Genomic DNA, 13957 nt, shown 5'->3' on the forward strand with positions numbered 1-13957 from the left:
CCGTAATTACATCGTTTTGTGTGGTATAAGATTACCCATATTATTTTAAATATATTATTTTATATGTGTGTGGGGGAATAGAGACGGTCGTTATTATTGTGAACGTATGTATATGTCTCGGTTGTAACACACTTGTAACAAAACGTCATCTCCCGGACGTGACGTGTGTGTCACAAGAGAAGGAAGTTACCTGTCCAGGTAGGTGTGTTGTGTCTCGTCTCTCATTTTGTTCCCTACACACAGATAAATGTTAGATATTCAGGGTGAAAACTTGCACGAGTAAGTCAAGATACTATCAGGCTGCTGAAGGTGGTGCCTATACCTTGATTCGTTCTGCGTGTATCTTCAATGTTAGTGTTAGTTGACTGCCACACAATCCTACTTTCGGTTTACAGCGTGGCCGGGCTTCATGTTCATAAGTAATGACCCACTTTTACTGTTAAAGTGTATAATAGAAAACCCTCGGCCGTGTCGCCGTGTTTAACAGAGGAAGGGTGTGTACTCGTTAACACAAAACCTATCTTGAAAATATTTAGATGACAAATACCTATAGAATAGGCAGTATAAGATTAGATTGTTAGCATATATTCTCTTTCTGTTGTACCACCATGCAGCCTGTTAGTTGTTGGCATACATACAGCTGTTCCTGCAAAATCTATAGTTCAATGTTATATTTGCAAGAGCCATTACTTCCTGCAGGTTACATTGTTTGTGATGTGTCTTTACTTATTGCATGTTATAGAACGATTTGCAGCTGATTACAGTAATGTTCAATGTGCTTGTGTCATATAGAGTTGTGAAAGAAACTTTCTTGAGAAGTCAGAAACATATATCTTTCATTAACTATTCTGGAAAGATGAAGACACATGTATAGCGGTATCACATCTATGTAATGACGACGAATACTTGTTGGGGATTCATGGGATTTATTCTGTCTATTCAGATCGGTGAAATGGAGATCCCACCACAATATGGCTATGGATGATGTTTCCCTAAAATATAATATAATAAGGTTGAATTAGTAATATACAATTACAAGAATCTATAATTAAACAAACATATTACATTTACTGTTTACCATGAACATGAACTTAAGCATATATTATCACAGTATTTGTTACAGCTACAAATCCCATGTATATGATGCAATACACTTCAAAATATAACAATATATCTATACAACTATAAGCACATAAATACCAACCTCGTCTTAGGGACGCAGGCTCATCACGTTAATACCAACACTATGGCTTTATATGTGCCTCTAAGTCTAATAATGAAAAGACACAATTAAGTAAAATGTATATAATACGCACACAAACATGCTTTCTCTCTCACACTCACACGCACACACACATACACACACACAGAGTAATTTAAACCTAATATATATACATATTATATATATATATATATATATACCGCAATACCACAATATATATATATATATATATATATATATATACACACACACACACATACACACACACAGGTCACGATATGGCTGAAATATTGCCGATGTGACTCTAAATATTTACTCACTCACTACACATACAGAGTAATTTAAACCTAATATATATACATATAAATATATATATATATATATATATATGTATATATATTAGGTTTAAATTACTCTGTGTGTGTGTATGTGTGTATATTGATGCACTACATCAGAACATATTTACTAACACTTCACTTTGATAGAACTATGTACATAATCATCAACAAACTCATTCAAGACTTTATGTACTAAAATGCTGTACAATATATTATTACATTTATAGTTGAAAGCTTCAAATTATTGCTAATGATAAATGTATTCTAACAGATACAGCTACTTTCAACTATATAAATTACTGAAAGCACCTTATAACAATATGGTTGCTTAACACTAATTACATTATATTCTAATTGGTTACTCTAGCAATGACTTAATATTACAATTCACATTAAAGTATCATGACTTTGAAGAATATGTGATATATTAACAACATTGCGTATCGTTTGGATCATACTGCAAATTATACTATATAACAAACATGCAATTAAAATAAGTGTGCTTAACAAGACTAAAACATCAGACCCTGACCTCCTTATGATAAATATAAAAATACTTAAGAAGTCTAAATTAACTTACCCCAATCAGTGCAGTGCTGTGAGTTGAAATGCAGGAGTGACCAGAGAAGAGAATTATTGAAGCGTTTAAGGCTAAAAACCTGGTCACATGTTACAGAAACAACAAGATAGGCAATCACTGGACAAGCGTGCTCAGGTTAGTTAAAGGAGCTTCTATCATGCTTAACTCAATTATTTACCTAAGTCTAAAATACCTAAGTTAAAATACACACAATTACATTCTGCTACACACATACAAATGTTCTTGTATTCTGACACAGGTTAGACACTGAACCGTGTTCACACATGACATGTCAACGCAGCTGACTTTACAATGGTCAACATTTCCATCCTTTATGTAGCAATTGAAGTGATTGGTTTCATAAATACCGCACTAGTCTTTCTCCTATCATGACATTGTTACGTGTCGATTCCAAAATTGAAACAAAATGTTAGCCCATAAAAAATGTACATACAAAATTTTAGCGTGAAACCGACAAACAACCAGCACAAAAATCTCTTTTGCATAATTAACTAGTTTTACAAATCAATAGAAATTACTGCACAGCAATTACAATGGCAGTGTGCAATAGAGTGGCAGAACAATAATCAGTGAGAGTATCAACTACAACTATGAGGACAGTGGACATAGTTAAAAGTTAAGTGATAATAATATTCACCTATACCCAACAGTGGTCAAACTTCCGAGATATGCCTAAGCTGGGAATCCGGGGTGATAAGTGATCTTCACACAACCACTGGTCTAGATGTAATGTCAGATGAAATGTCAGTAATATATAGATTATTCAGTGCATTGCGAAATAGTCACATGCCATCAATATTCTATATTTTGACTTCTGAGAAGTAATCTTTATTTATTAAAATAATATTTGTTTTATTAAATTTGGATCAAATATCAAATACACCCAATGCCGTTCGAACTATGAAATGCGTTATATTGAGATACATGTTAACGCAGAGTATCTGCATAGTTGTTTCTGAACGAATGTGCGAATGAATAGCTGTATGACTCATTCTACGCAGTTGGTTTGTTATCAATGGTGGCCTGGATACGGGGTTGTAACCCTGTACTGTGGGAGTTACCTAATATCAGCTTTCAATTCAGATCAGAGGGAACACGGATTTTTAGGAGAGTAGCGACAAGGAATGCAGCTGCTTTGTCGAAGTGTTACGTCTAAATGCTCGTCCCTTGCACCCTTGTCGTTTTGTTAAGGTGACCGAAGAATTAAGTTACTTAAACATCAGTAAGCTGAATTGTTTCAGCATAAGGCGCTCTAAAGAGGGTGAACGATTTCAAACAGTCGGTGCTTCAATAAACAAGGGCCAATTGAAGAAATATTAGTTCACTTTCATTCCTGATAGAAAATTTCACATTACTATGTAAAAATGTCCTGTTGTTTTCAATCATACTAAGTTTAGGACCAAAACGAATACAAAATTTGAATATTTTCATGAACATAACTGAATTACTTTGTTGAAGGTGTTTTGCGTTTCATGTAGGGAATCTTTTTAAATCGTGAAATTTGTGCAAATTGATTTTAATAATCAAATCTCCAATTTCGCAATTTTAAATGAGTATAAATTCACTATATCGTATCAGTAATCACCACTAATATAAACTAGCAATGTGATTTCCATTACTAGTATATAATTGGGGTATTTTTTATTCCGTTTGACCTTGAAAACACTTTGAACTTTTGTTGATATATTAGGATTACAATTCGATGTTACGTTGAATATGAAGGGACATGATTCATGTATTTGCGATGTACACGCTGATGATTTTCTTTCCATAAAAGATCGGCAATGATCACCCCCCACAACAGGTGCGCGTAATGGGCGTGACAAACTGTGTTTCAAAATAACATTCATGCATTGCGAAATAGGACAAGATGTATAAAATAAAACACTATATACATACATCGTCAGTGTTAGTTTCGCATTAAGTTTGGGATAGTTAAAGGATTGTTCCTTTTAAAGCAGTGTAGATTTTATTCCTGGGATGTGTCACCAAATAGGTAGACTTGTTCACTTGGCAACACATTTAACAATTTGGGTATTTGAATACATGTCAGAATTTCACAAACTTCAACATAAGAAAAACTCTTTCTTTTAGTGTTACATTTTATGTACCTATTATGTATTGGGTGTATGCGTTTCTTTCAACTGTTTGCTTGTCTGCAATCCAGAAATGTCGCAGTTAATTTTCAGGATACCACACTCATACCCCGTTTGTCAGATACCCCAGAGATGTTAGAGATTTACCTGTTGTGGCAATGGGCCAATCTCCATAGACAATTTAGAAAGATGTTTGAAGTTGGTAGGTGAAATAATTGATCATCTCAGATACAATAGGATTATATATTGTTTTATTTTTTACTCGCACAGATTTATCTATATATCTATCTTTTATCATTAGATCATGACAACAGTTAAAGTTCTCACCTCAGCTTTTTAAAAACCGAGAAAAAATCGGTTTTCTCAATTTACATGCTTTTACTAAAGTGTAAATATTGACAGATAGGGGTGGTGGGGTAGCCTCGTGGTAAAGCGTTCGCTCGTCACTCCGAAGACTCGGGTTCGATTTCCAACATGGGTACAATGTGTTAAGGCCATTTCTGGTGTCCCCCGCAGCGATATTGTTTAAATATTGCTAAAAGCAGCATAAAGCCATAAACACTCACTCACTTTTGACATATATATCTGAAATTGTCACAAACATTACAGGTCTGCAGAAAGTTGACGTTGTTGCGTCACACAGAGGCACGCCGCAGGTATATTTTCAACTTTGAACTACATGTAGCTATTGCGATGCGGCCTCGTCCACGCGCGGGTTGTCTACGGCTACTGGCATCCTGAAAACTGGTAGAAGTCAGCGTGCAGTGGCAAATGCGTTCAACGTGTCACCATCATTAATTAGCAGGCTATGGAAAAGATACCAACAAATCCACAATGTTGACGATCGTCTCCGTTCAGGTTGCCACCTGGGATCAAAAGGAGGACGGGATAGATTGATACGAAACCAGGCTCTACGAAATCTAACTAAAATTGTCAGGCTACTGGAGTTCAAAATACGGGTCAGACGATTCGAAATCTTTTACATGCATATCCATACTCTGTTGAAAAATGTTGTGTCGGCCTTTACAAATTGTTATATTGCCATCAGGCCTCAACAGTGCACACAACGTCGAAACTGGGGTTATCGTCGCCGATCACGTGTCACAACTATCAACGCCATAGCTATAGACATCCGACCTATTTGGTTTGCCTGGCGGAAGCTGGCAATTGGGAGACTCGTACACAGAATGCCTCGTCGAGTAAATGAATGTTTGACAAACCGTGACGGTATCACGCACTCCTTATGCAAAAACGTAAACTTTGAAAATTTTCCATCTTACATGTACATGTACCTCTATCGTCCTTCAATTCGTAGGGGGTCATAACGTCTACTGTTATACTTCACTATCAGACTTTTCTGTCTACCTTAATTCAGGGTATGAAACTCCAAAAAATTTCAGCCAGACCACAGACAACTTTAAATCAAATTCATTGAACATGAAGTAATGCAAGAAAAGAAATAGCAAACACTTGTTAGGTTAGATTTGTATTTATTATATCTTAGAATACATCATGTAAATAATGCTTATCATCCGGAAATATTTAAAATATTTTTACATATGAATATAACCCGACCGTCGGGCAGGGGGATTTGAAAATCTGACAGCCCGAGTTGAAATCAACCCGTCTCGGACCGTCGGGCAGACAGGTATTTCGAACACTGTTCAGGCTGAAAGTACAGTGATGTATATCGGAGCTGCCTGGCTTAAGTTGAGTAGAGTGTTGTATTATGTGGTTGTCTGTCTTCTTGGGATAAAATTGGTGTATATAGGGGATGCCTGTATTCAGTGGAATGCAGTTCTGCATATAGGAATGGAGTTTTGTATAGGGGCTGTTTGTCTTTACTTGAGTATGGTGATGTATACCGAGGGTGGCTGTCTTCCGTGGAGGACTTTGTTGTATATCGAGGTTGCCTGTTTTCCGTGGAGTAATGTGTTGTATATCGAGGTTGCCTGTCTTCCGTGGAGTACAGGGGGCACGGGTGGCCAAGTTTCCGCGATTCGCTGTGCAGATATGCGTCCCCTGGCACGCCAGAAACCTATGAGTACAGTGTTGTATATCGAGGTTGTCTCCGTGGAGTAAAGTGATGTTTCTCGAGGTCGTCTGTCTTCCGTGGAGTACAGTGTTGTATATAGGGACTGATTGTCTTCACTTGAGTAGAGTGTTGTATATCGAGGTTGTCTCCGTGGAGTAAAGTGTTGTTTCTCGAGGTCGTCTGTCTTCCGTGGAGTACAGTGTAGTATATAGGGACTGATTGTCTTCACTTGAGTACAGTGTTGTATATCGAGGTTGTCTCCGTGGAGTAAAGTGTTGTTTCTCGAGGTCGTCTGTCTTCCGTGGAGTAAAGTGTAGTATATAGGGACTGATTGTCTTCACTTGAGTACAGTGTTGTATATCGAGGTTGTCTCCGTGGAGTAAAGTGTTGTTTCTCGAGGTCGTCTGTCTTCCGTGGAGTAAAGTGTTGTATATAGGGACTGATTGTCTTCATTTGAGCACAGTGTTGTATATCGAGGTCGTCTGTCTTACGTGGAGTAAAGTGTTGTATATATCGACTGATTGTCTTCACTTGAGTACAGTGTTGTATATCGAAGTTGGCTGTCTTCGATGGAGTACAGTGTAGTATATTGGACTGATTGTCTTCACTTGAGTACAGTGTTGTATATTGAGGTTGCCTGTCTTCCACGGAGTACAATGTTGTATATAGGGACCGATTGTCTTCACTTGAGTATAGTGTTGTATATCGAGGTTGTCTCTCTTCCGTGGAGTAACGTGTTGTTTCTCGAGGTCGTCTGTCTTCCGTGGAGTAAAGTGTTGTTCATAGGGCTGCTTGTCTTCACTTGAGTACAGTGTTTTATATCAAAGTTGGCTGTCTTCCATGGAGTACAGTGTTGTATATAAGGACTGATTGTCTTCACGTGAGTAGTGTTGTATATCGAGATGGTCTCTCTTCCATGGAGAAAAGTCATGTATATCGAGATTGTCACTATTCCATGGAGAAAAGTCATGTATATCGAGATTGTCTCTCTTCCGTGGCGTAAAGTGTTGTATATCGAGGTTGTCTGTCTTCCATTGAGTAGTGTTGTTTTTAGAGGCTGCTTGTCTTCACTGAGTATATGGAGGTCTGTCTTCCGTGGAGTAGTCTTGTATATAGACAAGATTCCACTGGATGGAAAAGGCAAAACAGGGGTGAACATTATACAAATGGATCACCGAAATTCATTGTAAGAAACCTGGAAGTAATGCATTTCGAGATAGAGATGTGTTTATGGATTGATGTACATATACTGCTGTAACAATGTGATAGTATATTAAATGATAGAACTTATATTATTATAAATCAACTGCATATATGATGTGCAACACTTGAGTGGATTGTGCTCGTTTGCTCTGTCACGAGTGGCAGAGCTGACTAGAGATTGTCATATTTTCCAAGCCAAGCATTATCATTAATTTTGTGTTTTTCATCCACAAATATTGCGGTTTTAATGAATACGAAATTGGGAATCTTTCAAGAAGGGGCGATAACTCTATTCAGTTTGTACACTTAATTCTCCTTAACATTTATTACTTCAAAATTAAAAACTGTATCATACACAAGCACGGAAGCACGTCCCGCGCACTCACGCACACACATTTCATATGAAATAGAACAATTATCACTATTATAATATGTCGAAAATACACCCGGACCTTATAATATTATGATTAACATGTATGATTAATAAACATATGGAGGATATAATTATAATTATCCTGAAATGTATGAATATATCTTGATCAAATAGAGTTAGTAAACATACAGATGAAAAGGAATGTACAATTGTTGATGGAATGAGACAAAATCTAATATGAAATAATCAATACCTGTGCCTGAGGCTAAATTGTGTGATATTTAATTTATGCTTTGTGGCATAATTTTGAGATCCAAATAAAAATTGCCTATTCTTCTTTGGTATAAGTAGAAATTAATTGCATATATCTCACTGGTGAAGTTCAATATGTCAATTAGAATATTGGAATATTTAAGGCAGCAATATGAATAAATTTAACTTGGCTTCTGGCATAGTTTCTACTTGTGCATGCCTTCTTTAGTATTGCACCTGAAGCCACCAATTGTAACACTATTCATATATACATCCACTGGTCATCCAAATCATAATTTCATAATGTTTCGATCCCTTGTATTAAAAAAATAACTATATGTGTACAGTATCAGACTTACAAGATTGATATATGTGAATAATGTTCATTACGATAATATAAGTTTAAGAATGTTTTAAATAAATAAACTCATTGTAAAATGACACCAAAACAATAATTGATCAAGACATCTGACAAACCCTTTTAGCGGGCTTAGAATATCTTGAGCATGTTCATGTTGTCTACATGGACTTCTTTAGATATTACGAATATAAACAATGTTATCTAACCCTAATTTCACAAATAAAATGGAATAAAATATTGGAGAAAATTTTACCACACAGCCTGTTGTGTCATTTATAAATATACAAAAGGTACAATTGGAAGTGAAAAAACTATTTGACTTAACATCACCCTCCCATCTCCGCCACTCAAAAGAGGAAAAAATGTTCTGTTTCCCATACATGTAAGAAATTACATTCAGAAATCAGTCAAATTATTATTATTTTGGCACCCTGTAAACCAAATAATAAAAATCAAGCCCAATGTGTAGAACAGCCAAACAAACACGCATTAACATTATGGTTGGGTATTAGTGACAAGTGCAGCTATATAAAACATTCTGGATTTCAAAACAGATAGTGGTATGTCATTGTACCAGGTGTCTTTTGATCTTAACTGAAAACAGAGTATTCTGTGTAAACAAAAGATGCATTGATTTAATAACATTATGTTCTGTCTGCCTCATTGACCACATTGTTTTCAGAGTAATATTTCACAATAAATAAGATGTGCATTTTCTTGCTCATTTGACGAGAAAATTGTTTCTTTATTTTTCGTTACTTCTGGTCTTGAATGAAATTTATTAATGATTACGCCACTTGATTTACAAAAGAAGCTTTCAAGAAATACGATAAGAATAATCAAACACTACTTATTGATGTTTTTATTTCATATAATAAGCACAAATATCACTTAATGTATAGTAGCATGTACAGTCAATTATGCTTTTTATGACATGTGCTTGCATAAAAGAAATTATTTTATTTCAAAGTTTTTAAACAATATATTGTTGTACATAAAACAGGGATCACACCAGATTGGTTTCTGAGAACCTACATTAGTTCTCCTTCAAACATTACTTACTTAACCGAATTATATGGTATCGTGCATGACAATACGAAAATATGTAAAATCTTTAAAATCTGTAGAAATTAAAGATCAAACAAAAAGGTATCAATATCATATGAAACCATCTTCCCGAGGAAAGGGAGTTGGCTGACGATAACATAACTTTCAACACCAGGCAATAATTCTGTGTCTCCTTCGTAGCGCCACCAGTCGCTTTTATAAGCTATTTCCCTTCTTGGTCCCCGCTATTGACCAATCAGATTCCGTCTCTCATATCACCTGCATTTGCTTCAACAAAATGGCGACACCAAAATCAATCTGATCTATTAATCAAGCTCTTTATTTTTATAGAACGGGTCTTAATTCGCGATAGCATCAAATCATTTGAGCACTTAGATTAAAAACATGAAAAGATTTGGAAAATATCTAGATCTGTCGACGCCAAGTTGATGGCCCACATGCTCTGAAAATCGTGCAATTGACTGAAATTTGCACAGCAGCCGCCATGTTCTTTATAAATCGGTTGTCGAGTTTGTTACACGATTTGATTTGACTTTGCATAGACTCGTTAGTCCAGCCAAAATGTAACTCCATAATTTCAGCCTAGTTCGGAATGTGAACTGTTATAGTCAGTTAACTCCTTTGCCTCGGGAAGATGTATGAGACAGAAGATATCTGAAACAGCCTCTTGAAGAAAGACCCTGAACTGATTATATGATAGATCATTAATAATAACATGGGGGATATTAATAGCATTACCCCGAACTTTATGAAAATATCTTGATAAGATACAGCTAAAATAAAGATGAAAAGGAATCTTCTTCAGCCAGTGATCAAACCAAGAAAGAAGAAATGTATGAATTATATCAGTCGAATAGGACAAAATATAAACATAAATATTCAGTAAATCTAACTCCCTGTAAAAACGTAAATATATGTGATGTGTATTCATGAAATCTCTTTGAAAGCCAAATATAAGTTCGTTTGCTGGGCAATATATCATTATTATAAAGAAAACAAGGTAGCAATCTGGATGTGTAGAACATCTATGTATATTTAGATGTGTCGTGTCTCGTCTCTCGCCTAGTATGCCACTTGAGAGATAAGCCAAAACTTGCATGTACATGTGCATATGCTTTGATGATCCCTAACAGGTACACATTCCTCTGTTTCATAGTGTTTCATAGACTGTGGAGCCTGTAGTTTACTATAACGTGACTACACTATTTCTCTTCTTCATTTTACAAGGACGACGGGTAAGCCATACTTACAAACCATGACACACTCAAACTACTGCTATGTTTTGTGTAGATAACGCGAATAGCCTTATGTGCCGTTTAATTTGTATTGCATAGGATGATAATTTATGTCCGTAATACATATTAGTGGCTTGTAATTGTAAGTCTTACCCTGGGCCCACTTGCACGGATAGATGTCAGTGTTAAGATGATCGCAAATCCAACACTTTAACAATCACAACTGAGCATGAGCACGAAAGGTCAAGTAGTCTGAGGTACTTCAGTTCACCATGCAGAGTTGCGTCCCTTGGGAAATCTAGAAACCCAGGACTGTAGGTTCGAATTACGCTTCGCCATGATTCCTTTCCATGTTTGTCAATGTGCTCGTGGGTTTTCCAAAGTGGTGAACGGGTAAACTTCAGAGACCTGCATCACGTCCGGCTTTCCTTCCACATTGAGCTGAATGTGGCGTGATATAACTTGAATACAGTTCAAAGCGGCCATGATCTATGCATGGAAACATGTCCATCTTACCATATTTCCTGTAAGTGCTGGAAGTACCAATGGCAAATGTGTAAAATTCCAGGTGTAGGCGCTCCTCGCTAATGTCAGTTGAGTAGATGTTTTTCTGTTATCTGTGCACAGATCCAACGAAACGAGATAGCAAATGACAGAAGATTGTTGTGTTCCGATTACAATTGAACAGTTACTTCTTTCAGATGTATAGTATTGTTCTGTATATGGTGCAGATGCAGTGATCATTGTGAAATACATTGACAAATTTCGACATTAGCCTGTGTAAAGTTTTATACACACAGGAAACAACAAGTCAGGCTTGAGCAGCAAAAACTTCCGGAACTTCCCTCTCGGACAGACAATTCCTTTCTTTACTTTTTGAAAGAAGGATTTCTCGCATTCATTACCTCTGTGTTAGGTGTGGTAGCGCTATTATAAAAACAATAACAACGACATCTTAAATTGTTTCATCAATATTTTATCAATTTAAATTCTTACCCATAAGACCAGGCTCACAATTAAGATCTTAAATGTCTCATTGTGGATTGTTTCTAAGCAAATACATAATCTGTGCGCTTTACATTGTCCACATGTATACATTTACATTTGATGCTTAACACATAATTCCCCATTGTCTCACTCTGCTAGCTTAAGCATACTTGGCCATAGTTTTAATACTTCATTTACGAACAGTTATCTGCCATTGGTTTGATCATTTTATGCATCTGTGGTACAAACCATACGGGTTTCTACTTATCTATAATGACATACTTCTGTGCATTCCATCACGTAGATAACATTCATGTTTATGATTCTAAGTGATACTTTAGCTTCTAATCAACTAGGATACACAACCTGGTGCAGAGAGACTCTGGAGAAAGAACATGAATCATGCAGAAATTATCAGAAAGAACCTACCTGCACTCAAAAGTGAGCTGCACCCAGAAGAGGTGCTTGACAACCTGTGGTCTACCGGAGCATTCAGTGAGTTGGAGTATAGGAGCTGTAAAGAAGAAGACAAGAAACGAGCAAAGATTGAAAAGCTGCTGGAAATATTGATGAAAAAGGAAGAGGATGTGTATAAACAATTCTGTGTTGTGCTACACGAAAACCACAGACACCTCAAAGAGCAGTTGGACAAAACAGCGAAACATGAAGGTAGACATTGTGAAAAAAACTATCTGACTTTAATATAACCTTACTTGATTTGGTAGTGTGTATATCTGACATTGCTAATGAATTAGGTAAAACCTTCTTGAATGCTGCCATTAATGTCATCATACCAAATGCCGATTGGAACCCTACATATCAATATGATCAATAATTAGCATTTTTATAACTCCACAGAGCATGATCAATAATTGAATTATTTTGCAACTGGCTTCCTGTGTGGCTTGGAACCTTGAAAAGAGGTTAGGATTGCACTTGGGAACATGGTAATTAAACTGCTTTAACTGATTGTGAATCAAAGTCGTTTAACACTCCTCCTACACCGTCCCCCTCCCTCTGTCCTCCCAAAGGTATTGAATGAGCTTGTTAAAATTGATAGAATTGACAGACCTTATGTTTTTGGCTTATTTAGTCACAGTGTGCATGTAACATTTTCGGTTTTGTTCAAGATTCTCCAAGCCTGGTATTTGTCAGTGAGACAGAGGTACAGGAGCGGGTGTATGTAATGGAACAGAAGGTTGCTGTCTTGCAGGAGGTAGACATTAATTTTGTAATGGCCCTGGAGGTTTTATTCTTGTAGTAATTGTTTTGATAAGTTAACAAAGGTTTATTATTTTCAATTTTTAAAACATATTTTATGAAGGGGATTATTTGAGTGGCTGTTAGGTGTATATATACCACCAGTATGAGTAAACGGACCTTACATGAGACCAGATCCTAAAAATGCAACATTCGCTTCAAGGCACTAGATGATTCGAGACAAGAAGCACAACATACCAAGGCTGAATGGGAGAAGGATGTCAAAGAATTAAATGTGCAGCATGGACAGCAGGAAACATCTTTAAAGAAGGAAAATAGCATATTGTCAAAGCAGCTGGAGCAGGAGAAGAACAGGACGAAAGCGGGTAAGACATCATGATACAAGATACCATTCCACTATTTGTGTTCTGTGTATAGTGTTTGGTGTAGGCAATAGAACCTAACGTGTCTATCGGAATCAAAATGTATGACATTTACTAAAAGAAGAATATACAAATATAAGTTTAAATAATGCATTTAGATGGCAAGGTTTTGGAGGATGTTTGTTTTAAAATATTCCTTGATTGGATTCGTCATTTTGTTTTCGTTTTTATTCAAGTTCAAGCATTGTTAGAAGAGGTGAAAGGCAAAAATGAAAGTATGTCCAAGGTAAGCCTTCGTTACAGTAGGCAGGTGGTGCTTATGGTGGTTCATTATCTGTTATTAATTCGTTTCATTGGTTGGAAGGGCAAAATGCCATGTCGCTGGGCGGCGTCGGGTACCTTAGGTATGAAACAAACCTATGCGTCTTGTGAGTCATGTGGGAACATAAAGGGACATTACATGACACGCTGTGATATACTTCAAGTAATGTTTAAAGCGACATTGGACCACGCGCACACGGTGATTGGAATGTACAGTTTCTTTTTTCTGCTTCAAATGTCCTTCATCATCACATGAATTCCACAAAAATATTGATGTCATTT

The 13957-nt window shown here is 36.4% G+C and overlaps 1 protein-coding gene across 1 annotated transcript in view; it reads left to right on the forward strand.

The window, feature by feature from the left end:
* LOC124123914 overlaps positions 1 to 13957 on the forward strand; it is a 48086-nt gene that overhangs the window by 24583 nt on the left and 9546 nt on the right. The window lies entirely within an intron of this gene.

Source organism: Haliotis rufescens, unplaced genomic scaffold (assembly GCF_023055435.1).
Source record: "Haliotis rufescens isolate VD_foot unplaced genomic scaffold, xgHalRufe1.0.p SCAF_67, whole genome shotgun sequence".
In the NCBI taxonomy this organism is placed as follows: Eukaryota; Metazoa; Mollusca; class Gastropoda; order Lepetellida; family Haliotidae; genus Haliotis; species Haliotis rufescens.